The following is a 27,174-nucleotide window of genomic DNA, read 5'->3' as shown; positions in this document are numbered from 1 at the left end:
TTACTGTTATCCTCTGCACCATGACAGGAAAAGACTGGGTGTGGTAATTAGACTGTTGACCTGGGACTCATCAGAGTAACCTGGTTATGCATCTGTAGTCATGGGCAAGTCACCTCTCTGGGCTCCTGTTCCTACACATCTTGAGCTTCCCCGGTAAAAGGTTCTGCAAGGAGCTGTTGTGAAAGAAACACGAACTACAGTGAGCAGTGCAAAAATTACTTCTATATTTCACTCTATAAGGCAATACATGCTGGAAGGGAAACTGCTTTGCTGGTCTGGAAAAAAACCCCAAACCCAGCAATGCTGCTGTGTGCACTGAATGGTCTGAGCCTGGATGGAGATAAAGTGCACATTGGAGGAAAACGTTCGGCATTTTCCTGTTGCTCCACGTTTCATTGAATGTGAGTCTAATCTGTGAATGCTGTCTAAAGGTTATTTTATAATCCAAAAGTTTCATTGATTGTTAACAAACTCGACTAGCAGAGCAGTCTACAGAGGGAGCAATGACAAAGCAGCTTCTTTATTTCCTGCCTTAGTAGGGTAGAGTGCCCACATTTGTCAGCACACTGTGCTTTTTATTCCCAGACCAAGGCAGCAGAGGAGGCCATATTCCAGAAGAGGAGCTGCACATATTTAGAAACCTCAGAAGTTCTTGTAAAAGTAAATTTCAGGTGTTTGTAAAACAGCCAACAGTATAGACATGACCTGAGGATTTGCAGATTTGCATTAGACTAAAATCCTTTCTCCCTTCCCTCTTTTTTTTTTTTTTTTTTTTTTTTTTTTTTTTTTTTTTTTTTCCTTCTGAAAAAGTGAGAAAAGGGACTGAAAGGGCAAAACAGAAAAGCATATCTTCCTTCGGTACAAGGGCTTCCTTAAAACCCAAAAGCTCTGTTTGTTTTCCTTTAGAGAGAAAGCACACAAAGCTTGATCTCGCTGAAGAGGCCGGCTCTAAACTCGGGCCATCCAAGCCGCGTTTGCAGGGCTTGGCTTTTAAACCTATGCTGCAAACTCTCCGCCCGCCCCTCACTGGTTGGGGATTTCCTCTCCTTGGTTGCCAGGAGCAGCGGGAGCCAGGAGCAGAGGGTGGAGCGGGGATCTGTGGGCAGGGGCAGGGGGCGCAGGCCCGGGCCGGGACGAGGCGCGCAGGCCGCGCAGGGAGGAGAGGGAAGGCGGGAGGAGGAGGAGTTGAGGAGCCCGGGCCCGGGAGCCTCCCCGCTCACCGCACTAGGAAGTGACGCTTTCGCTGAGTCCCGGAGAGAAAGAAACAAAGTTTGTTGATTTTTTCCCCCCTCCCCTCCTTCTTCCCTCTGCAAACAGCCGCTCTACGTTCGGCCGTGCCCGGCTGCGCAGGTGAGCAGCGCCTTCTCTTTCTTCCTTATCCTGCTTTCCGCGCGTTTATTATTATATTTTTTTTTTTAAATTTGCACGATTTGCTTCCGTTTTCCTGCCATTTTGGAGAGGGGGGTGTCTTTCCCGGGGCTCTTTTCCCGGGGGTTTGCGGTGCGTGCTGTGTTTGCGGGCGCGGGGTGCAGGATGAGGAGCAGCAGTGCCTGTGGAGGTGAGGGGAGGGCCGGATCCGTGTCCGGGCCGTGCAGCCCCGGGGGCCGGGAGAGCCGCACTCCGGCCCGCCTGCTCTGCCTGGCTGCGAGCAGGATGTGTCTGTGCCCGGGTGAGCTGTGTGCCCATGGGATTTGGGGGGTGGGTTGGCTGGTTTGGGGCGGGGGAGGTTCTCTCTGTGCCGGGGGCGCCGCCGAGTCCCGGCCTGGCTGGGGTCGGGTGGCTCTGCCGGGCTTTGCGCAGTTGAGGCGGGTGGGGAGGAATTAGTTAGATAATTTCTGAAAAATCCCGAGTGCTCTCGAGTGTACAGCTCTTTTTTTTTTTTTCTGGCAGCAACTGCAAAAGACCGATTCGTTGCAGTTTAGCAGTAAAAGCTGACAATACACCTACGCGCGTATGTGAGTCTTATATAATACTTACGGGGTTTTTTTGATTTTTTTTTTTTTTTTTTTTTTTTAACAGCAGGATTTATTTTTGGTTTGTAAAGTCTCGTGTGGTTGCAGCTTGCAGAATTAGCGAAATATTCTATTTGCTCAACTTTATATTCTTTTAAAAAAAATCTAATTTTTTTAAATAATAACTTGATTTCGTTCCAACTACGTCTTTGGAGCTTAGTGTAAAGGCCATCTGTACTGGAGCAAGCAGTTAAGGGAGGGGAAGAGAGAAAAAGAAATGTCCTAATGCAGAGACTATTAGGTTGTTTAGAGGGCGAGACTGCAGTTCCAAGCAGCAACAGCAGCAGCTTTATGACTGTGTGTAATTACTGAGTGATTGCATAGGACAGCATTGTTGGAACGAATACGTATACACAGGCTATTGTGCAAGATTTCTGTACCGAACAAAACCTACTTTTGCATTGCAAATGCTAAAAAAAGAGAATTTGTTCTGCATCGGACTGCCACGTTCCTCTTAGACTGACTTCTTCGTAGAATTAGAAGAGGAAGGCAGGAGAAGTGGAGTGAGGCTGATCGTAGAAATCACAGATCTGAAATACTCAGCAGAAATGCCGCTAGTAGTTTCTGAAATCACAGCAGGCAGAAATTGAAAGCTCATTGAATCTGCCGGTTCATGTTTCTGAAGTGATTATACAGCAGGTGAAATCCGAGCGGGTTTGCTGCACTCCTGCACGTTCAGCGTAATTCTTGCTCTGGTCTGATTTTTTGTTTGGTTGTGTGGGAAAAAGACAAAATGTTAAAATAAGCGACTGCAGTTCAGCTAGCTTGCTTGGGAATGGAGAGAGAGCATTGGGGAGAGTTTCTGTGTCAGGCCACAAAAGCTTAGAGCTTGAAAGAACTACCAGACCAGAGATATGCTCAGAGCATGCTTTTTCAACTTTAACTCAAAAGTTGCATCTGGTTCAGTCATCTTGCAGGCAGTGTTGGCTGAGGGATAGTATGAGGAAAGTATGCCACTGACACTGCATTAGCAAGGCTTTTAACTGAGACCTTAAAGAACATCATAATTATGCCAGAGTTCTGGTGGGTACAGCTTAAAGTTCTTAAGATGTGTTTTGCAGAAATGCTGGTCAGTTGATATTTTTATCAGCTTAGTTTTGAGAGTGCTTGGAATTCATGACATATCAGATCTAGAAGATTTTCTATCTGGTGCTCAGAAACTGGCCTTTCTAACATTAGAGACAATTTTCTGGAAATGTTATCTTCAGCTATTACAGCTGATGTCTTAATAAATGCTCTAAAGGCTTGTAAAGTATTTTGAGCACTGAAATGAAAAGTACTATAAAAGTGGAAAGCTGCTTTAAAATTTCTTGGTGTTCAACTAAAACATATTTTAGCTGAAAATACAGGTGATCTTATTATTGGTAGTTTCCTCAGGTTGTCCAGAAGTTGCTTCAGGTAAAATGTACCTGGCTTTGTTAATGAAGGGATCTGCTGGCAGTATTTTTGTGTTTTGTTTGGTTTTGGGTTTTTTTTTTGTCATTTGACAAACTATCTTAGTGATCCTTCTGTAAGTTTATGGGAGCATTTTGTTTTAATACAACATCTGAAACAAATATATATTAATCCATGCATGTTATACTTGTAGATTTTTCTTGAAATTGTACTTAATGTCTTGACTGACTTGTCAATCTATGTTATACTGGATGTTTTAATGTCAAAATTACCTCTGGAGTTGTTCTTAAAGATTTCTTGACTCATTTGTGGTAGTGACACAATATAGTCATTCCTCATGCTAAGTCTTCTGGTTTTCACAACCTGTGTGGTAGGAGAGAGTTTTTGGCCACGATTCTTTGGACTTGTATACAAAGGAGTAGGTGACTTGCATGTCTTGGAGTTGTCCTGCGGTTCTCAGTGGAATTAGTCATAGATATATGTACATTTGTGTGCATGTTAGCAAAACAAAGGTGTAGCTGTACTAGCCTTTAACCCATCCAGGTGCATGCAAGTAGTGGTGATATGAAATGATGAGGGCTGCAGCACAATGTAAGTTTTTCAAAAGCCTGCCTAAATGCTTCAAATGTTAGTTTCCATTTTTGCATAAGCCCTCTTATGGTCACCTCTCAGTGGTGGCTGCAGAACCACAGGAGATATTTTCAAGCCTGTTATCCCTTTCATGATACTCTTCTGTCAAGCTGCTAATGTAGCCCTTAAGTTGCCCCTGATTTGAGGACAGGCAGCCTTTCTTTGGAAATGGCCACCTTGGTGGTGTGTGTGTGGAGGTGTGCCCAGGCATGTAAGGGAGCAAGAGGGAATTTCTGTGAATCACAGCGGAAATCTGTCTAGCCCGTGGCCCTCTTTGCAAAGGTGTATATATTTTCTGTATGCTTAGCAGTTCTTGAAGGATTTCCACTCGAGAAACTTACGTAGTTTTCTGTTGAGTTTAGGTAAACATTTAGCAAATACTTTTTTTAACTTACTGATCAAATTGTGGAATGTGAATATTGGTAAAAGCTGATTTTTTTTTTTTTTTTGCTGTTGTTTCACTTTTTCTAAACACTCCCCCAATAATAAAAAAAGAAAACACCCTAAATACCAAACCCCTGATTTTTTAAATTTTTTTTTTTTTTTTTTTTTTTTTTTTTTTTTTTTTTTTGTCTGGAGGATTGCATAAAATCTTAGTACTGGTTGCAGTAAATTAGTTTATGCTTAAATGAAACGTAGTAAATATGAATGTTGTCTCCAGTGCAATTGATTGCATTCTAAGAGACATGAAGTGAGAAATAAACCACTTTTCTTTGAGTATTCCTAGTGTGAAATGGGGAGGTGAGGGAGGCAAGAGCTCTGGTGGTGAGGTTTTGCAATACATGCCCAAAAAGCTGCAGGTTCTGGCACGGGCAGACCGAGGCTCGTGAGTCACATCCAAAGGGAAGACTTGTCGCTGAGCAATTTGTAAATAGGAGGGATGAACTGCTAATTCAAGGAAATATCCTGAGGACCTTCCCTAATAATTGCAAGTGTGGCAGAGGGCCTTATGTCAGACAAGAATTGCTTGTACTTGGAACCACAGGTTCCCCTTGGTGTGATTTGAGCCTTCAAACTAAGAAATCTTAAAAAATTATGTGTTACAGAGGTCCCTGAAAGAGGTGGCTGGTCAAGTCATATGTGAAGTTTTTGTAGCAGGAGGCTGCTCAATGGGCACTTCACAACATTTGCACAATTTCTATTTGTGAGCAGCCTCCAGCTGTAGCTCTCAGTGCTCTGCTGATCGACTCCAGTGACTGAAAAAGTCATGAGGGAAAGCTCTTCTCTGCACATGCATTTTGAATGCAGTCAGTGCCCAGGTATTTAGGAGCAACCACTCAAATGTGGATGCAGAGATAATCTTGGTAATTAATTCTTTGCTTTTCAGGCTCTCTTAATGCTTTATTGTATTTTGTGCAACTGACAGCCACCAGATAACAAGGCTTAAATTAATATAATACATTAATCTGTATATAATATGATGTAGAGATATTATTTGAAATGTTCATACCCCAGAATTAATGTTCTTTTTATGTACAAGTAAATTACATGAATGCTCCGTGTTGAATTGACAGCTGGTGTTAATCAAGAAGTTGAAAATGGGGAAAAGCTATATTGGGAGGGGATGGCAAAGTGTTCAATGTTAATTTTTTGTTTGTTCTTAAAGACATTTTGAAAGGCTTACAGCTAAGCATGGAATAATGCTTTTCTTTTTGCTCTTAATTAGTGAAAATTAATGTTTAAGTTCTATATAGTTTGACTTTAGCATTGGTAAGGATTGAAACAACTTAAATGCTATTAGTACCTGAAGTAGTAAACTGAAAAACACTTCTGATATCCTTTTTACTAAATACTTTACTGCTACATTACATGTTCAGAGTTGGGATGTAAAGCAAGAGGAAGAGGAATCAAGTCAGTGTTCATGCTTTGTTTTTTTCTTTACTGCCTTTTATCTTCTGACGTGGGTTCTCAGTTGCTTGGCTTTCCCCATCATAGGAGGGATTACAGCACAATGATATATATTGGTATATCCTTGTCATTTATTTTAGGAAGAAAAATGAAATGCTTGTGTATGTTTATATGTACACACACTATTTGTTATATATCCTTAGGTATCTAATTTTATAATTCAGTTTCCCTGAGAACAAATGTTTATTTTCCTTGTTTTGCTAGAGTAGTTTGGGAGGTTTTGCTTGGTTGTTTTTTTTTTTTTTTCAAACTATGTTGAAGTTTTTCATTTGACTGGTTGTGCTATTGTTTTAACCTTGAATATAATGCTGTATTTTGGAGTTTATCCTAATTTGTTGTCTTTGATAATGTTGCTTTTGTTATTTCTAGAGTAATGGTGACCAAAATATGCATAATTTGTAACTGCAAGTTTTGTTCTTGTCCATTTTTTCTTTTCTTTTTTTTTTGAAGGGCTTGTAACTGATAGGACTTTTTGAAATACTGGTTAGGTTTTGCAGCCTGTGTGTGGTACAGAGTTGTATGGTGGATTTCCAGCTATCAGAGTGGCTGCTTCCCTTCAGCACAGATAAAGCAGAACCTGTTCTCTGGAGCTGCTCGTTGTGGGGCAGTCAGTTTGCTGAAATGCCTCTCACCTTGTCTGCGTCGTGCATCCCAATGAGGTCCAAAGTCGAAACTAGTCCTAGAAGTCTGAATAATCTCCAAGTAGTCCTTTTATGGTGTAGTTCATAGGTAAAAGTGCATTTCTGTTTGGATCCCAAGTTGCGTGAGGATGTTGCATGATTCCAAACTTGGCTTAATCACGTATGCTTAGGTGCGGCCTTATCTGCTATGCCTGTGTACACCTGGGATTCCTTGAGCATTTCCTTTTCAGCTCCTGCATATGTCACCTGGCAATTTCTCATGAATTGCATTATTGTGTTTACAGTTTTATAATATCCTTAACAATACTCTTGGGAGTTCAGACTGTCTTGATTTCAGGCTTTTATTTCTCCCAAAATAATGTATTCTTTCATGCACTTCCTGAGAGGAGAGTTTGCTGTGTTAGTGGGAAATTACTACACTTGGGTGGAGAAGAATTTAGCGAAGTATTTTCCTATTTAAATTTGGTTTTATACCATTTGAGAACAAAATCCTGGCACTGCCAAATTCCTGGAGAGGAGAGAGAGCCACAGCTGTAAGATATTCTGACTGCTTTAGGATATTCCAATGATGACAACTTTGGATCCCTAATACTTACATCTGGAAACTGGCATGGAAATCTGACTGCCCCTATGATTTAGTTTGATTTCATGACTTCAAAAATTCTGAGTTGAATTCTTCTCTTTGAATCTTTTGTGACAAACTCTACATGTTATCCAGCATGAGACATGCTATATATTGGGGACAATTATAGTATCTATAATATTTAATTAATAATACAAATTAATTCAGATTTTTTATTGGAAAGCATTGTATTTTCAAATTTTTAGAAAATATAGGTATATATTTATCTATCTATAAGTAAATAATGTAGTCTTTTCAAACAATATTTGTTTAAATGAAAGTGTTTTAAGGGATGTTGAGATGACTCTGGAAAAGAAAAGGAATATATTTAAAACAAAGGCTAGACTTTGGTCATACTAGTCAAGCATTACTGTTGCATTAGGCATTGTGGTTATTAGGGGCTTAAGCTGCCTTCCTTGAATAACTAGAAAGCCTTTGCACATAAAGAGTGTGATTGTAAGTGAAGAATTGTGCAAATGTTGCATTTAATTATCAGCCTCACTTTCTTCTGATTTAATTTCAGCATTGATCTTTTGTTATTTTGATTTTCTAAGTACATTTAAGAGTCAAAAGGATATTTAAGATATTTCTTTCCTTTTGAAGTATGGAACTCCTCCTTGTTTTAATCCATTTTCTTTGGCAAAAGTGAAATATTTCAGGTATGGTACTAGCTCACTTATTTTGCTATTGCAGCTTTCTTTCTACAGAAAATGTAACGTAAATGTTTCTGTAGAATACTTTGATCAGTAATAAAAAAACTTTTATTGCCTAAGAAGATACAAAAAGAATGTGAGGCTTTTATAAGCAGTTTATTTTAAATTTTAATTTGATGTGTAAAGAATAAACATTTGAAGAATTGAGGAATTAAGATACTACACTCGGGGTTTGGTTTGCACTTTTTAACAGTCAATAAGGGGCTGGCCTGCAAGAAGCTTTATTGAGGTCAGTGATGATATTGTTCTATTTAAAAGATGAACAAAGCTATCTGGGCTTTTTTTATTTGCAATATAAATAAACCTTGTTACCTTACCTTTAGAGAGGAAATTAAAACACAGAGACCTTTGTTAGCAAAAGAAGTGCAGATTTGAAAAGTTTTTCTCTGCAACTGGAGGAGCTCAATAATAATAATAATAATAATAATAATTGCTCCTGATATAAATTGCACACTGGAAAATTCAGTTTCCTTACTCAGGTAATCTCTCCTGGCATTTTAAAATGAACTAGCCTGCTGTGCACACATGTATGCCACGATGCAGGTTTTTGTTTGTTCGTCTGAGAGTGGCATAAACATCTGTTTGCTGAATACTTCAGCACAGGAGACAGATGAAGCTTGGGTGGACTGATCATAAAGCAAATGCATTTCTAACAAAAAGGTGACAGAGCAAGACCGGGGAGCCTTCACTGGCCTCCAGCTGGCACTGCTGCTTTTTAGTAACTTTATGGATTTCTCTGCTAGGCACCTCTGTCAGAGGTATCATTAGGCAAGTATGAGACAAAGGGCAGTGGCCCAAATACTTGTCAACACCAGCAATTGCTTGACCACATATACATGGATATTTAGTTAAAGGAATAGTGTATTTGATACTTGGAGTTGATGTTAAAACATCCACATTGGCAAGATGCTGCTGCTTCTGTGCTGACTAAAGTGATGTTGAAATGGCTTTTACTTTTTTCTTAACAGAAGTGTTTCTTTTTCCCCGGTGGTGAATAATCTGTTCCAGTCCTGATCAGCAATATTCTATTGTTATAGTGCTGTCAAGTAACTGTTGATATTTGTGGAAGATCAAAGAGCAAAACTTCTAGTTTTTAAAAGGCAGCCCACAAATCAACAAATATTCTCATGCTCACACAAAATAAAAAACTGCCAATATAGAAAGATTTAGAAATTCTAAATGCTTCCTTCATGAGAGATATTGGTGTTTAAACTGTATTTGAAATTTTCAATGCTTACTTCAGCCTGTGTACTACCATTATAGCACACTTCAAGGACCATGTGACAAAAAGCAAACAAGAAAACTCAGTGTTTAAACTGGTTCACATGTTACTCAGCTGAAGAGCAGAGATGAACAGTAATGTTTGCAGCAACCCTTTGGTGTCCAATACAGAATGGTAATTTCTTATGTAACAAACAAACAAAAAAAATCCGGTTTTCGGTATTCTCTTGAGTTTGAGATCTGCTGAAGAGGGATTTTGAGTATCATTCAGATCTGCATAAGATGTTTTGTTTCTGCTCTTCTGTCAAGGTTTAGGAATGGTACTCCCCAATTCAGTGGCTCCACTCTCCAAACCACACACCGGGTTTCTCTCTTTTTTTCCCCCTCCTCTCCCACTTTAATGGGCTGAAGAGGAGAATTGGAGGCACAAAAGGCAAAAATCATGGCTTGAGATAAGTACAATTTACTGGAAGCAGCAATGAGATAAGGAGCAGGGAGAGCAATAAAGTAGCCAGTGGCGCCCCATGGCTCTCTCTGCCACATTTTCTCACCAGAAGGAGCCCCTTTTCCCTGGAAGAGAGTCTCTTTCCTCCATCCCAGCAATGACATGAGATGGTGTAGAGTAACCTCCATGACCTAATCATGCCCCTTATGGCGACTACAAAAATTAACCCTAACCTGGCTGGAAGCAAGACATATTCTTATCATGAGCATTAGTAAAAAAGACTGCACCTGGTCTCAGGCTGCATAGGTAAGTCTACAGTTTTACTTTCATTTCCTGAGGCAATGTGGTTTTACTGTAGGTTTTTACCATTTTAGTTCGAATAATATATTACAAAGGTGCAGGATACACTTAGACCTTTGGAAACTAGGCGATCTATAGGTGTCCCTTTTGCCAAAAGCAGATTTGAGGATCTCATTTACTAGTGGAGGTTGCAGTGCTGTGATAGGGCCTGTAGCAGCAGTCCCTATGGACATCTGTTTCAGGAATACAGCCGGGTAATTGAAGCTAGGAGGCGCTTTCTAACATATTAATTGGGTTAAAAGATTTAAGTCACAACCATACTCTTCCCAAGAAGGCAATGTAGCCTTTTAAAATCTTAAGTAAAATCGTGTTCTTAATCTCTTTAGTAGCCTGAAGTGCTTTTATTGTTCTTTCTGGGGCGTCCCACCCTTAAAGGGAAGTGATGATTTATGATTTCATTGAGCCTTTTATTCATACTTAGACACAACAAGCTGCTTCTACGGAAACTGAAATGGGCAGCAATAAGGAACAGGTGCCCTGAGTTTAGAACAAGTCATGCTCTTTGCCCTCATGGAGAAGAGCATTGGGTCTTGCAGTCCTGGAAGTTCCTGTATCTAATCCATGAGTCTACACTTGCATCTACAAGCTCTTAGACAGCGGTGGGGTAAGCAGGACTAAAGGCCGACAGACCTGAAAGAGAAAACAACTACATGCAATTCAGGAAGCATTAGTTTTCTGGTGCCACAGGACATACAACAACAAAATGTTTCCAGTCTTCTCCCTTTCTTGCAAGCTCACTGCTGGCAAGTGCTTTACATCGTTTGTGCCGAGTTATCGTCCTCGTTTAAAGGTGAGGTAATAATCGTCTTCAACCTAGAGGCTGCAAAACCCTACTCTGGAGCTAACATTTAGTGGCATCATGTGAGTAGGAATGGAGATTCTGCCCCACACGGAGGAGTTGATTGATGGGGCCTCTTGATAGGGGAAGGTGTGGTATGTGAGTCGGAATTTGCATCTCTATGGCTGGGTGAGTGTTTTGTCAGCAGGCTTTGTAAAGAAGCCCAGACCCTCTTGCACCTCCTTGAGAAGGAGCTGACATCGCTGTTCGGGAATGGGTTTTGGTACCCTCTGTGGACCTCCAGCAGATAGAGACACTTAATCCTTGGGTGAAATAGCAAATTTTCATTGTATTGCAGATACATGTTTGCCTATATGCATCTGCTGTGGGCCCTCTTGACTGGCTTTTTCCTGGGCATTGTGATTAAAAGCCTGAATTTTGGTTTTCTGCTTAATCTTACCATGTTTGTTCTAGAAATCTAAGATGTGGAATAGAGGCTTCTGGATTGCATTCTGCAAATGTGTGCATAGAAATGAGTGCTTCAGTTTCTGTGTGGAGCAGATTGTGTAGCCAGGTTACTAATTTGGCTTTCAATCATGTCAGTGAACAAAATTATTATCTTCCTGGTTCTGTGCACTTAGGTGATTTCAGTCTGCCTCTTATGCAGAGTTATTTCATACTTTCCTGTTTCTCAGTTGGGTAACTTTGGTAGTGTCACAGAAAAGGTCAAAGATGGAAGAAAAGAAAGTGGCGGATCAACATTCTTCCTTGTAGCATGGGTTGAGGGCATTTTTTACATCTCTCAGCTGCTCTGTTGTGGGTTTTTTTATTGTGAAGATGAATAGAACTACTCAATTTTGTTATGTGCTATAAAGCATTTTAAAAAGACAGTTCTTTTTGAGTGACTTGATTTATGACAGAAGTACAGTTTGGAGGTGGAAAAATATTCTCTGTTCAGTGACAGCTCTAACAGAGTAATTGTAAGGGACAGAATTTGCTTGGGAGAGTGCTCTGGGTTAAGTGTAGGATGCCCGGCTGTTTACAAGTAACCATCTAAGCCATGCAGTTTGGATGTGTGGAGGCAATGTGAAAATCTATTGACATCTTTAGTTAGTCAACTGGTTTATTTTTGGGAGCTCATGAATTGGCAGGACATACTGACCCTGTCTGGAGGGGAAAAGCATAATAAAGGACTTTGAATGCAGGAGACTTAGTGAATATTTTGTCAAGTTACTTGCTATTATTTCTTTGCAGCAACTATCATGGAGGTTTTAACCCTTTGATTTCCCCCTGAACATTTCTGCTTATTGTTGATATATTTTAATGAAAATCTAATACTAGTCTGTCAAGGCAAAATGGCTTAATGCATCCTACAACAGATTTGAGGAGTATTCTTGCTTGAAAAAGGGGAAAAATATTTGGCGATAGATTGCTTGTTTGTACCCTTCATAATATTAAACCTTCCCTTGAGCAGCTGTAGGATGGATTCAGAATTGGTCCTGGACACAAAAGGCTACAATGTAGGAAAGACAGGGCAGTCTTGCACACAGGTAATACTGGATTGTAAGGAAGTAAGCAGCTGAGAGAAGTTGTATTTATGTTTAAAAACACAGCTGTGTATTTTGTGAAACTGATACTGCTTTTGCTCTTATGTGACTGGAGAGACCCAGCAGACAGAATCAAAAACTGACAGTGACAACTGCAAAGTGAACACTTAGCTCTTCCTATTATAGGGTTTCTGATTGTGGCCGATTTACACAAAACTATTACTCACTGTACATAAGAAAGTAAAACCAGGAAGGCTTTCTTATAGTGTTCTCCTTGTAGCTACTACTTATGGTCCCGATTTGGAAAGCTGGTGCAAGGTTGTGTGGAGTAAATAGGGAGTTTGTCATGGAAAAAGGTTGTTTTTCTTTTGGCTTTCAATATTCAGTATTCTGACACCAGCAGAAATTCTCAACTGCATTGTCATTTTAGTTGAAAACAACTTCATTGCTGGAAATAAGTAACTTCAAAACATTTTGCTTGATGATACTTGCAGTTATGTTACTGAAAAGTTAAAGTTGTCTTTGTAGCTTAATTGTTCCATGTCCCTTTATTCATTCACACAATTAACTTGTAGTCTCACACCAGCATTGCAAGATTTCTTCCAAATGCTGAATTGTGAAAGAGATGACTTACCCATCACTTTGAAGGGAAAGAACCAGTGATTTGACTTTCGTGTGTTACACAAGCAAAATTTAAAAGAAACCCAACAGATGAAGAAATAAGGCACATGTTAACATTGGCAAGCTGACTGGACTCACTGACACCGTTTTGCTTGCAAGGTGTCTCCTTCACCATCCTTTTGTTTTAAATAAGTAGAAGTGGTGGTGAGTTTTTCATTTTTGGTTTGGGGGGGGGGCGTGTTTGGGTTTGGTGGGTTTTTTTTGTTTGTGGTTTTTTTTTGTTGTTGTTGTTGTTTTTGTTTTGTTTTGTTTTTTAATATGGAAAGGAAGATTTGGAAAACTCATGTGTCTGGAATGATGTCAGCTTATCTATTCAGCAAAAGTCCTAGTCCCTTACTATTATTAAATATAATTGCTGGAAAAATTTGCCTTGAGGCAGGAATGTTAATTTATTTTTGAGTTAGTTGGGTTTTTTTTTTCTGAAGTGTGTATTTGACATTAGATTCAAACAGTTGAGGTTTTTTTCCTCAGTCCTATCAGGGCTACTTTTCAACTTATTTTAATAAATTTGTGACTTTGTTATAAAGTTATATAACTAATCATTTTGGGACTTTGCTTTCCTTCCAATTCAGAAGTCGAAAATGAAGACCTGTTTATTCATAGGTTGTAGAGATGCCAAATAAGTAGTATAAACAACAGGCTGTATATATATTAAAAAAATAAAATTCCTCATTGGAGACCAAAATGAAGTGACTGTATTCTGGAATGCCTTTCTGTGCAGGACTTTGTGCAGCCTTTGCTTTGTGATTCCTGAGCTGTGGGCTGGACACAAACCCTTTGAGAGATAATGTTTCTCCAGGCTATGGCTGGGGCTCTTGCTCAGCAGCTGAGGCGTTTCACTGGGAAATGCAACATCAGAAAAGCATGCTTTTAGACTCCCAAGTGGCTTTGGAACAGCTGTACTGGAGCAGCTAAATAAATACAAGCCTCTGTAAGAGGAAATAACTTTTCTAACAGATATATGCACAGATGGATTGTAATCATACTGAGCCCAGTGTTTGCCTGGGCAAGAGAGGAAACCTTTTAATAGAGATCTATAAATGGAAATTTGTGCTTATACCAGCTTCTTCTAGCAGCGATTGGAGAACACTGCTCCTGCCTAGTGGGAATGAGATAAGCATCTCAGGGAGTCGGAAAAAACTAGATGAGCTAGGGAGACACCAACCATGAGCTACAACAGCCATGTACATTAAGATATATTGGTGCCCAGATGCCTAGAGAAATGTCTGGGTGCAGTTCCAGTGGGAGTGGGCCTAGGTAACAGAGGTCTGTGTGCCAGAGGTAGTCAGCATGCTTGGAGAGAGCAGGGGGGCATAGCACTCCTTTCAAGGGGAAACACAGTTTTGCTGCCTCCAAAATGCAGAAAAATAAGATACTGAAACAAATTTCAAATTTGGAACATATTTAGTAATTACAGATGCACGTCCTAAAATATTTTATAATAATAGAGCAAAGCACTGAGCTGAAATTACAGTGCACAGAGCATTTATGAGAGCTGCTGTTTCAGGAAGGAATTACAACTGTAAAATAGCGGATCTGGTTAAAGTTCATCCCAGTTCGTTTTTTTTAATTCATGAATGAGAGAGTTCTTTAATAAATACTTTAATGAAGTACTGACCATCACTTAATTTTCAAGTTTTAAATATTTAATGAAGAGGGAGTTGTTACTGGTGGGGTTTTGCTTTATGAAGAAGGAGTTGTTACTGGTGGGGTTTTGCTTTACAGCTTCAAACTGAAAGCAAATTGGTAGATTTAAACAACAACCTGTGTGTCTTAAAATAAATTGATGGCATCTCCTGCCAGTAATCCAGAGGAGGCCTTGGGGCCATGTGATGAAGTTGCATACCAGAAAAAGTAAAACATGACTTTAAGTTAGTGCATACATTTGTAATTGTATGTCTGTATTTTTTTCTTGGGGGGGAAATAAAAGTGGGGGGAGTAGTTAAACTTCAGTGTGGGAGAGAAGAGGTGGTCAGTGATTGCTTTTAAACTAAACACTGAGGTTTTTGAGAATGCCTGGGAAGGACATGGTGCTGCTCTTGTGGTGCACGTTCGCTGAGGTCTGTGCGGCAGCACATCTCTGGCAGGAGCTCACTGTGCTGCACAGGCCAGTTTTCCACAAGCCTCAGCAAAGCTGGTCACCGTGGATTATTCCTTCCACATGTCCATTTCGTGCACGAAGCTACTTGAGAGAATTGAAGCCAAAATCCAGGAGTTGCAAGGTTAATTGTTTTCCTTGCCTTTTGTGTGTCTCTGTGAGCTGTTTCCTTGGAGGGAGAGGGAAGAGAGTTAACCATTTACAAGTATACTCTCCCCTCATTCCTTCCCGGAATGATGGAGGAAAATATTCCTAGGCTAATTTAGTTTAACAGCCAAGTCACTCTCAGTATAGAGACTGTTATAAACACACAGATAATTAGCAAGAAACGCACAGGGCTTGGATTTTATTACTGAAGAATTAGTTCTCCACAAGGAACAGGAAAAAATGTGTTTATGTTCAGCTGAGGATATTTTTACTGTTGCAGCTAGGCAAGCAAAGTAAATTTATTGCTATGGACTTTATTTTAAATCATTTTTTCAAAGACCACCAGAAGTGTCATTTTACTTACTGAAGGCATAAAAAGCTAAAATAAATGGAATGTGGAAGGCAATTTCCCTTTTTAACATTGGAGCTGCAGATATACTTATTTCAGAAGTTGACTAGAGAGCTAGTGAAATGATACTAGGAGCTGAGGAACTGACAGGTGGGGTTTTTCCAGCTGCTGCTTTTAAAAACTTGAGCTTTTAAATCCAGTGTCTACTGAATGCTAAGGGGAGCTTTATATATGAAAATTTTCAAATTATTTTTAACAATTTGCAATATTTGAAACTATAAGCAGTTTTCTCAATGATATTGAGAAAATTGGCATACAAATCCTTTCCATATATAAGAAAAAATGCTGATTTCTCTTTACCATGCAAATATCTGTGCATAAAATTAAAAAATAAATATATTAACAAGCAAAATGTTTTAGAAAACCTTTTATGTCTTCAAGGAGGGGAGCTGAGAACTATAACAAAAATTATAAAAAACTTCCTTTTATTGGATGTAGCTTTTTATGTGTCCAAATCTATCTTATTATTACCAGGTGAGGTATAAGTAAAAAAAAAAAACATTAAAGAAATTGGCAGATATAAAAAGCTACCTTTAAAAAAAAAAAAAAAAAAAGGTGACACACTGAGAAGTTACTATTGTGGCTTAATTGGATGGTGGTTCATGTCTTTTGGAACAGTTCGAGCTGTCTGTGTGGAACTAAGTATGTTTAACTGGAAGGTATCATATTCTAGAAAATGGACAAAATCTACTGGAAGTGTAGGAGCAAGGGGAAAGGCATATGGAGGGACCAGTATACTTGTGGTTTGAGGAGATTGTCTTTTTTCTGCTGGTTGTTTTGTCATCTCACCCTTTTCTCACGTCGCGTGTTCCAGCATGAATGGAAACCAAGCACTTGACCTCGGTCTGAAATTGAAAGCGTGAGCTCTTCAGCCCTGGGCCGCTGAAAGTGCTGATCGGGGGAATCCCTGTCTCTGCTCTGGTGCTACTGTGAAGCTTTATGCCAACACCAGGGTCACAAGTCTTGCAGAAGGTGACCTGAAGACAGCTGAAGAGTGTGGAAACCTTGCTTAAGCAGAGCCACTGACTTTAGAAGCGTGTGTAGTAATAGAGACTTGTATGTGTGAAAGTCATTCTTTTATATAACTTTTTTTCCTGTGTGCGAATAGCAATGAGTATGAATTCCCTTCTGCTTTTTTTGTTAATTTCTGTGGCTCTGCCAGTACTTTTGTGACTCTGATTTGTCAGGTTTTGTCTGCAAGGGAAACTTTTGAGCAATGTTCAAGATTTTCAGTAAGACAGAGAGAGAACAACCACAAATGCAAGTGGTGCAAGACTTAGGAAGAGCACTGACTTAACGATTTAACCTACTGTAGTAGGTGAATGTCACCAGTTACATGCAAATTAGTACTTGTCCTTTCTTTTTAAGTGATACTGTGACAACATTCCTCATGCATGGGAATTGAAACAGCATTGAAATTGTCACAGCATTGAAAGCCTCTCAAGGCTTGGTTCTGTTGCTGTTTTTGTTTGTTCCCCCCCTGTAAATAGCTGTGATAAGTACATATCTTTTTATGTAAAGGGGAAAATGGCACTGCCAATTTCATCCGTAGTGTTTATATTTAAAAAACTCTGGGCCCTATTTTTTTTTTTTTTTTTTTTTTTTTTTTTTTTTTTTTTTGTGAAACCTGGCTATATTACACAACCAAATATGTGGTGGTTCTGACCCTCCCTTCCCCCTCTCACCCCTTCAGTGACAGAAATCTGACATTTGCTGCTGCAAGTCAAAACAGTAGCCAGAGCATTCTTCTCCCTGACTTCTGGGGCCCTCAGAAGGGGCAGTGGGAGCAGTGGCAGAGCCCTTTGCACAGCCTGCTGAAAGAACTCTTGTTCCTGTAGTCCAGCTGCTGTGATGTGTGTGCTGTCCTGCTAAAAATCAGTACAGGTATTGCTCTTAACTTGTCCAGATGAAACAGAACATTCAGTCAGAGGGTTCAAGGAGTGGGGGATGTGGAAGCTTGTCTCTACACGAGTGAACTCTGAACACATGCAGTTCCAATGCATCCGCTCCTTGTGGGCCTGAAGGCTGTTTCTTATTTGTGGCACCTCAGATGTTGCAGCTGTGGGAAAAGAACAAAAATTCTTTTCCCTTGGAGTGGTGGTTGGGAAAGATGGGAGGAATATACATGTCATGGTAGTTGCTAAAAGCACTCTTACAGGATTTTAGAGCCCCCCTTTTTAATTCTCTGATTTCAAATTGTGCTTTTATGTTTATGGTGCTTATAAGTGATGTAAACAGATGAAAGCTTGTATCAACATTAATCGACTAATAGGTATAAATATATTCCCTTCTTTCTTCATATGATTTTTTAATTGCATGCAGGGGAGGAATTGAGTGAGATTTTTCAGCATTGTTATTTAAGTCTCAGGCAAAATTATTAAGAATGTAATGACTGCACCTGACTAGGTCTGCCTAGTGTCCTGAATTGTTCTGTGTCCCCTGGACACCACCCCACCACAGCCAAGGCTAGTATATGTGCACATAAGTCTTACAGATGACAACTGTAGTACAAGCTAGCATGATATTTTTAGATCCACGATAAACCTGCATTGACTGCTGTATGCTTATCTTCAGTTTATTATTATGCATGGCATACAGTCTCGTGGGCGGGCTGAAATAGGAAGAAATGTTTTGGAGGGGTTTCATGTGCACTTTAGCCAACCTTAGGATGGGATTTCAAACTGAGAAAGAGACTAAATATGATTGAAAGAATAGGCACTAACCTGAGACTGAGTTAGTTTACCTCCTCTGTCATAGAGCTCTTCAGGCAAGTAATTTCAAAATCTCCCTCTCCCAGGCTTTGCTGTCTTCAATAAAAAGGGATTAATGGTTCAGTCCCTTAAAGAGATATTGCCAGAATAATACTCTTTATGCATTCTTTAGTGCTGTTATGCTATGATTATGAGACCATGCAACCATGTAAAATAGAAATTACTGTAGTTCAGTTTCTGTACTATAGTGCAGGAAATGAAGCCATGGACAATAAGAGTAATACACCTGGCTAGTGTTCTCATTTTCTTAAAACAAAAAAGGAAGTCTAAAACCCCAACCAACACAGATCATGCAAGTGGAAGAGCCCGTCCCCTCAGGCTGCAGTTCCAGGCAGAGCTTGTGGGGAGTGCAAAGGCATTATAGAACACCGCATCTGTGGATTGTCGGAGATCTCTGCTATGACACTGACATGTATATGTTAAAGTCAGAGCTTTTAATGTCTACAGGTGAAATTTTATGTGCTGTGGAAGACTTTCTGACTTTTATATAAATTGCCTTTAAGTTTATGTGATTTTTTTATCAATTGCCTTAAAATTTACCTCAGGGTGGGGTTAGTTCTATGGTATAGTTTAAAAGTCGTGTTCTATAGTAGTTTCTAAATTTGGTAAAACTGTTCAAAATGAAGATGCTTTACCAGACATCTTGTAAATGCAGTCTGTGGACAAAACTGAGATAAAGGAAATACAGAAGAATAACCTCATTTTGGCTACCTTTTTTACTTTTTAGTGCAAAACAGGCTGCTTTGTCTCTCTTTGTGTACCTGTTAGAAATACAGAACGTTGCACATGATGTGTATTGTGAAGTTGAATGAATTGGTGTCAATGTATTGCTTTAACTGTTGCCAAGTATTACATAAATGGTGAGTATTCCAGTAACATGGAGTTTGTTCATGGACAGAATTCTTCAACTACTTTCCCCAGGAGAAATTTGTCTGTGATATAAGTGGTAGAATGTTTTTCTGCTTTGGTGAAATCATAGATCTTTTCCAAATGGGGAAGAACTGTGTAACAAATGTCAGCCTGCTGATGAGAGATTGGATGCTTATTCCTATTGTTTGGAGATTTGTTGAAAATATAATGTCATCAGACTCTGTGGGACATAAGCTGGACTACTTGAAGTAACCTACTTAAAATAAGAGAGTGCTGTCTACCTGGTGTGAAAAAATCCTTTAGAAGCCATTAATCACAAATCAGAATGGTTTGCTTTGGGAGGGACCTTAAAGATCATCTCATTCCACCTGTCTGGCAAGGGCTGGGACACCCCGCTCTAGACTAGGTTGCTCAGAGCCCCATCCAAACTGGCCTACAACTAGATGACTAGATGCATTATGCATTGTAAAGGAGCATTAGTCTCAGAATTTCTTTGATGTGAGACAGTCAGGTTAATGGAATCCCTATACCTGAAGACATGATTAGTTCATTAGCCATTCATTCCGAAGTGAAAACTCTATAATGTAAGGGAATTTATTTTTTCTTTCATGATGTATTTTGTAGATGGTCAAGTGTTTAGTGCAGATGATCTTACCAGATTTTCTGGTAAGTGTCTGATCTTCCAATTATTTATGTCCTGGGTTGTTTTTCACAATTTGCAAGGACTTATTGTTACTTCTAATAGCGATACATAGTCTGTATCTTTAGCAAATATAGCTGTTCAAAGTGTAATGTGGGATTATTGAACCAAAATGTTATGACTTCAGTTAAAATCTGTTTACATTCCAGGACTTGCAGAGTAAACTGTGCAAGTGCAGGATACTTCTGATCTGCTTAACACTCACAGAATTCCATCTACAGGTGGATTAATGCATAAACTTTAGTTTTCTCCATAGTATTGAACTTAATCATTATGACCTTAACTTTGTTTTACTAACAGCTGAGTCTTTTGCTCAGTTTAAAATAGCTTTGTAAGGGTTTAATAGAGAACACTTTTCCTCATGCTGTTATTGAATGGCTTCTTTCTACTTATAAAGTACAGAATGAGTGGTTTGTTTGGTTTCAGGTAGGCTTGTTGAGCTGAATCTGTAGGAAATTTCTGACTTTGCCCTGAGTCCATATGAGGTTGATGTCACTTACGCTGCATACTGGAAGTGCTTTAGAGTGCTAGTAAGGATACAAATAAGCCACTACAGAAATGGAAGCGCTTTGTATTTGATCCAGTATTGGTGCCAGCCATCTGCTCTTTCCTTCCTCCACTGAAATCCCTGTGGCTAAAAGGAGGGGATTGGGCAGGTGTCTGTCAGGTAGCTGGCAGGGAACTCTGAATCTGGAGACCTGAAGAGTGCTTCCATTTTTTAATTAAAGGTTAAGAAATCAGAGTGCTCTCTTAGCCCCTGGAGTCTTAAAACCTTTCAGTTTTCTACTGTGTGATGATCCTGCTTGCCCACATCTTTCAGTGTTTCTCCTCCCAGTACTAGTGTGCATTTGCTTAGCTGCATTGTTGTAGTGCCTGACAGCCCCAGTCATGGCTGAGAGCTTACTGTACCTTGTAACAGGCCAGCACAGTAAAGAGACCCTTTTATAGTCAACAGTGATTGCAGGAATTCTTAAAAGACATAATTTTAGAAATCTGAACTACAGCCCTGTCAGCGCTGTTAAAGACTGACTGTGCTCAGTCAATACTGTCATCTGTTTGCTGCAAGTGTGTGGATGTGGGCAAACCAAGGTCAGCACTGCTTCGGCTTAGATAACTGCTGATAAGCAAAGATGTTTCTGGGTCAAGTGAGATAGAGGCAGGCATGTGACAAAAGAACAACTTTGTTACTGTGTGATCTTTTTCCTTCACTTTTCGTCTTACTCCCTCTTTGGTTATCACTGCCCTGGTTGCGTCTTGTCTGAAATTAGACTCCTAAGCCCTTTGTGGAAGACTCCCCATCGAGGCTGTTAGTGGCTATTGTTAAGCATAATACAGCTTTTATGACTTCAAAATAATCCATTAATATCAATGTATTTGGTTTTAAGTATTATTCTCATTTTATGAAACAATTTGAAGTGGCTTGCTTAAGATATATATCTATAGCAGAGCTGGAAGCTGATCCCAGGGGTTCTGCCTGTGTTTGTAGTCTATTGTCCAGCCAGACTTGGGTGAGTGATGCTGCCTGCTTGACTTTCTTAAGAATGTCTCTGCCAAGGGCTCAGGCTGAGGTGTTGAGTACATTTATATTTCTCATAAACCTCCAGGAATGGAAAGTACCACTGTCTTTATGAACTTTCACCATTCTCTTCCCTTATTTGTAGCCCATTACCTCTTGAAAAGCCTCAAAGGAATCTATAAAACACTCAGACTTTGTTGTTCCATACGCTGGATGTCTGTGCAAGCCTGATTTTGTGCTGGAGTCCTGAAAAGGTTGACATGGGAACAACTGAACCTGTAGCAATCTTTCCTGTTGCAGCTCAGTGCATTCAGGTGTGTTTTCTTCTCAGGGCTAAAGTGCAGAGAGATTGGTCTGGCTCTGGGGTGTCCATGCAATTCTGCACTTGGTGTGTTCCAGGCAGAAGAGGCTTTTGGTGTGAAGGATGTGTTGTGGTCCTGTCAGGTGTGTGAATGTGAGGACAGGGAAAAGCTTCTGGCCTGCTCTTTGCCATTCTGACTTTGGAGCCTGCTGTGATTCCTGCATGTTGGTCTGTGTTGCTAGCAACTGCCTTCCCAGACAGCTCCAAACAAAAAAGCTTAAAATAACTGTCTAAGGGCTTAGGATTAGAACTGTTAACCCATTTCCAGTGGGAAAGAATTATGTTCGTATAACTTTACAAAGCCTGAAAGCAGCATTTCGTACTCTGTAATTACTGTGCTCATTCTGCTCTCTAAGACTGCCCAAGTCTCTTCAGATCAGCGTTGATCATGATGACAGATTATAATAACAAATATTCCTTCAGTACAGTTTATAAACATTAATGAATATAAGAAATGTGTCGTGCCTATTTTATTAAAGGATAAGCCTGGTCTGTGTTGCAAAGCCATTTGTAAAAATGGGCTTTCCTGTGTACATATTTACAAGAGTCCAGATTGTGGACCTGCCTCTCTGGTAGTGCAAGACAGAAGACTAGTCTGGTGCAAATCATGAATGATTTGTTTTCATGTGATGAGGTTTGCATGAAATTTCAATTATTTTGGAAACAGCACTCCAAGTTTTGCTTGAAAATAAATGAAGGTCTTCCGTATCCTTTCAATAGCTGATAGAAACAACATTGTCAGTTCCTTTTAAAAAATCAGATTTTGGCTTTTTTTCTCTTTTGCTGTTTGTTTAATTATCTGCAAAGTTTTAAAATTTTATTCTGTCTTTTTAATAATTTTTCTTCCTCCATCCTGATTTTCTTGGGGTGGAGCTGTTTGCGTAAGCCAGGTTTTTGTCTGGTTTGTTTGTTACAAGGATAAGACTAATCAGCACTTCTTGGGCATTTTCTTTGTACCAACTTTTTGTCTCATCCTCATCCATGTGAACAAAATTATGTGGAAAAGCCTAGGTGTGTTTTGAAAAGGAAGCCTCCAATACTTGTAAGCAAGTTTACACCTTGAACTGAGGAAGACAACTCCAAGAAATCAGTTATTTTTCAAGTTTTCATTGACAGTATAAGACTTTCCTCTCATAGAACTCTTACCTGAAAACTTCCTTCCCTTTGAGGTGCATCTGTGGTGCTTCAGACCCTGTAATTCAAAACACCAAATTCCTTCCCTTTAACATCCTCCATAATAGGATGGATCTCTGTGTTTAGATTGAGTGTGGAAAAACTGTGATGATGGGGATAAATAAAACCACATCCGTGGATGTAAAGAATAGGTCCAAATGAACTCAGAATGCATGCTTTGGTGAACTTGAAGACCATAGGAACAGAAATGTACCTAATTAAAAAAATGTTTAAAGGGTTGCATTTTCACTGTCTCACTTTTATTACCTCCTTTACCGTAAACCAAAATCTTTTCTTGAAGTAGAATTTGTATTTCTCCTTGTATTGATTACTTTGTGAAGTGTAGTTTATGCATTTCCATTTGAGTGTGTATATTTTTCCTGGACAATATGGTAGTTCTACATTTTACGTTACTTTGCTTGCTGTGGGTAATTAACCTCGGATGGTGCTGAATGTCAGGAATGGTTTAGATTGGAGCAGTAGTTTGTGATACCCAGTGGTGCAATACAAGCGACCTGATTGTGCTGGCACATAGTCCTTCACAGTATGATCATTTTCTCACATGTTTGACCTCACAAGGCTGATGGGTTTCACTTTTGAGTCTCTGGTTAGTGCAGTGGTTTAATAAAGCTTTATTCCCAGCCTCTGAAAATGGGAAAGTGAAAGTGGCAGCACAGTAATTTTAAGGGTGTCCTCAGGGCAGAGGCGCCCCTGTAGTCAGCCTTTCTCTGCAGTAGAAATGGGCCAATCACATGAAAATTTGGGTAGATCATAAACCTCTGCCATGCATACTACTTATTTAGGTATGTGTTTGCTAGCCTCAGGCAGTCACCTTCAGGAAACAGTGGAAGTTGCCAAACTTCCTGGATGCTGTGTTTTCCCTTTTGTTGTCTGTCTGTGAAGCACTTTCCTTTCATCTTTTTGTCTTTATTACAGGCCTCCTGTAGGATTCCTTTTTTTTTTTTTTTTTGCTATGCAGTGTTACACAACAAGTAAGCCTTCCCCATTTCATAGGCTTTATTGATTCTAGGACTTTGATCTGATAAGCTCCCTAGATTAGTTTCAAACTTGGAGGTGTTAGGGGAGATGATTGGTACCTAATTACGTTCTTTTGTAGTGGGCTTCTTTTAAACTGCGGTGCTTGCTTGGTGGTTTTGCTTGTTCACTTTGGGCTCTAGCTATTGCTAATTTCTGTAGTGCTACACTCCTGGAAAATACACCTTTTCCTATAGAGGCAGATATTCTGGATGCCTGGAAAATACCATGCCATTTGTGATAAAGTTACAGGAACATAAAACCATCATCTTTGTATTTATGTTTTTGGCTTTCTTGCACAATATTGTCTTTTGTAGTTGCTTTGAGTTTTCCCCTGCTTTCTTCAGGACATAGACTGCTGTGCTTTGCCGCATAGAATTTACAAACATGGTTTATTTTCTGTGCTGTGCTGTTATCCTTCCTGTTCAAGGTGTCTGAAGGTGGTGAGTGGGAGGTTGCAAACAATCTGCAGGAATTTTTATATAGCTAACTGTCTGGAAGAAAATGTGACAAAGTGAGTGTGCAGGAGAGGCTTTGGAAGAAGGTATTGAAGCTGATTCCATATACAGCAGGGTATGTACAATGAGCTTTGCGAATCTTTTACAAACACAAAAACTCACCCATGTTTTCATCCTTGTCTCTGTTCTTACTCAAGACTGTTGCAAATGGTGTTGGTGGTTTCGCAGAGGCAGATTTCTGCTAGCTGCAACAAGTTCGCGATGCCCTGTAAGTCTCCAGTCATTTTTAAAAATGCAAACCACAAAAGCCAGAAACAAAACCTATGCTATTGAGCCTTCTCTGACCTCCTATTGCAGTGAAGGAATGAAAACTTATTCTCACTTTCTGCAGATGTGTGAATAGCAGACCCAATTTCTATCTTTCCAGGTAAATTTAATTAAACTCATGCTTGCTTTCAGGTTTGATGGGGAACTGGTAGCTAGTCTAATATATATTGCTTAATTTTTGATCCTGCTTGTTGTGTGATCTTAACAATGAGTTACTTCCTCTGTTTCTCTTCCTCGTTAGTAAAATATGTTCTATAATTCTTTATGTTTCATAAATGTGGGATTTGACCATAATAGTGAGCAAATTGGGGAAGGAAGGTTTGATTGTTGTCTCAGAAGGACACAGGGTAACTTGCTTCATTTGTTAAGATTCAAATGTAAGATTGTTCTTGGAATCTGTCCATCATCATGGTTGAAAGTGATTGAGCTGCTTACAGGGGAGAACCATAATTTCAGTTGCTGGCAGCAGGAGGAGTTAGTGAGAATAATTGTCATCACTCTAAAGTGACAGATTTCCTGTAAGGAACAGTGACAGCATTGTTGCAGTTAGGGCTGTGAATGTACATTAGCTAGAACAGAGGAACATTTTATTTTACATGAATAAAACCCTAAAAGAGAGGCACTTAAAAGGTAAGATGGTGGAATAAAAGATGGTCTACAACTGCAACTACAACTTGTTATTCTCAGCATCCATAATTTTGCTGAAGTTTGAGGAGAAATCAGAGTCTTTCCTGAGTCATTTCTGCAGCATTCTGTCAGACAGAAATGCTTGCAAATGATCTCAGAGGAGAATGAGGAATGTGCACAATTTAAACTTGCTTATCATCCCTGATACAGCTGATGTAACAAATGGACTAAACAAAGCACAGGACAGCACAGCCCTCAAAAAGTGAGCCGAAGAGTAAAGTTCAAGATTACTACAGTGTGTGAGGTCATGAACTTGATATGTGAAACTGTACAAATATACATATCCTTAGTTAAGAGAATATTTATAGAAATGGAATAATGGTGGATTATAAAGGCAATTATAAAGGCAACAAGTTTTAAAGAGAGATGGAGATATTTTACATTAAATAGTTACCATTGAGTGTTTTTAATTTGTTCCCTAGATCAAATAATCTTTAACTTCAGTTAAGGTTGTGTAGCAGGCTCTCCAGGCTAATAATAAACTGCGACAGGACAGTTGCACTGGGTAGGCATGTCTCAATGGTTCTGCTTTGGACTGGGTAAAATCTGCTGATGGGTGGTCTGGGCTGGTAATAGCCTGGTGAGTGGCTCTGACCTGCACCTTTCCAATACCTCCTTTGAAAGGACTTCATCATTTCAGACCAGAATCCTGGATTCAGGAAGAGACTCCTTCATAGTCCTGTTGTATACTTTAAGAAGTCCTTCAGCATTCTTTGCATAAATGTATCTCATATGGTGTTTTATATATGTTTATGATTTTCTTTAATGTGTTAGTACAGATATGCTAGAGAAGTTTTTAGCTAAAAATGTTAACTCTAACTTTCTCAGTAAGGTGGCATGAATTACATTCCTTATGTATTTTTCATTCTAGAGAATACTGCGTATGTGCCCATTGGGTATATGTATATCTAATTTGTCATTCTTTTTAGGTGTAGAAGAGAAAGCCTTGCAATATCAAAAATTCCTTAGAAATCTGAAAATATTTACAGTATTAAAGGAGGTGATGTGCAATTTGTATTCATCTGGAGAAAGTTCAGGAGAAGTTCTTGAATGTCAGAAGCTCCTGGAAGTGAAAATAACTTGATGATGTTGCGTGCCAAATCTTAGAGTTATTGAAACAAAATATACTGATGCTGGGTTCTGCTTTTTCTCTGTGCAGTGTAAAAGCAATGCTAAGTATCATAACACATAACACAGTATATTTGGAGGCAAGACATAGTATCTTCTGGGAATTACAGTATTGGAAGTAGCTCTGTGCTTTATTCAAAGGTAAGGAATGGTCTGGGGTGTACTGCTCCAAAGCACTTAAGCCTGGAAGCGTGTTGCCATTTTCCTGTGCTACTGCAGGCTGACTCTTGTGCTGAAATTCAAGTAGAGCAAAACAAAAAAACCCCAAAGCTGGTAATTGGCTAGGATGATGATTGTGTGAGCTCATTCTCCCAACCTCGGGGAGGGAAGCCTGTTTAGTCAGAGCCAGCAGTGCTCATGCAGTGCAGCTGCCAAGCATGAGCTTTCCTGAAGCATAGTCATGCCGCAACTTGAACATTTATTGCTGCAGATTAAACTGTGAACTGTTAGTAATAGGATGACATTGAAGATACTTTTTTGTAGTTTTTCTGTATAGAAGGAACTTCTGAAAAGCTAATTTTGTGATATTTTCTTTTGCCAT

General features: G+C 39.5%; 1 protein-coding gene across 4 annotated transcripts in view; it reads left to right on the top strand.

Moving 5' to 3' along the window:
- The first annotated feature begins 1,176 nt into the window (after positions 1–1,176).
- Positions 1,177–27,174, top strand: part of MIDEAS (mitotic deacetylase associated SANT domain protein) — a 55,697-nt gene continuing 29,699 nt past the window's right edge. For 2 of the 4 annotated variants that reach the window (XR_014590360.1, XM_083863283.1), the window contains exon 1: positions 1,177–1,350. The gene's annotated coding sequence lies outside the window, so the exon portion shown is untranslated. Of the gene's footprint in view, positions 1,351–1,890; positions 1,956–26,042; positions 26,086–27,174 lie in introns of those variants that run through there. The other 2 variants (XM_083863284.1, XM_083863285.1) reach the window with 2 other exon arrangements.

Source organism: Zosterops lateralis (genome assembly GCF_965231275.1).
Source record: "Zosterops lateralis genome assembly, chromosome: 6".
Classification (NCBI taxonomy): Eukaryota; Metazoa; Chordata; class Aves; order Passeriformes; family Zosteropidae; genus Zosterops; species Zosterops lateralis.
The sequence above is the reverse complement of the archived record's forward strand: the minus strand, read 5'-3'. Positions and strand labels throughout refer to the sequence as shown.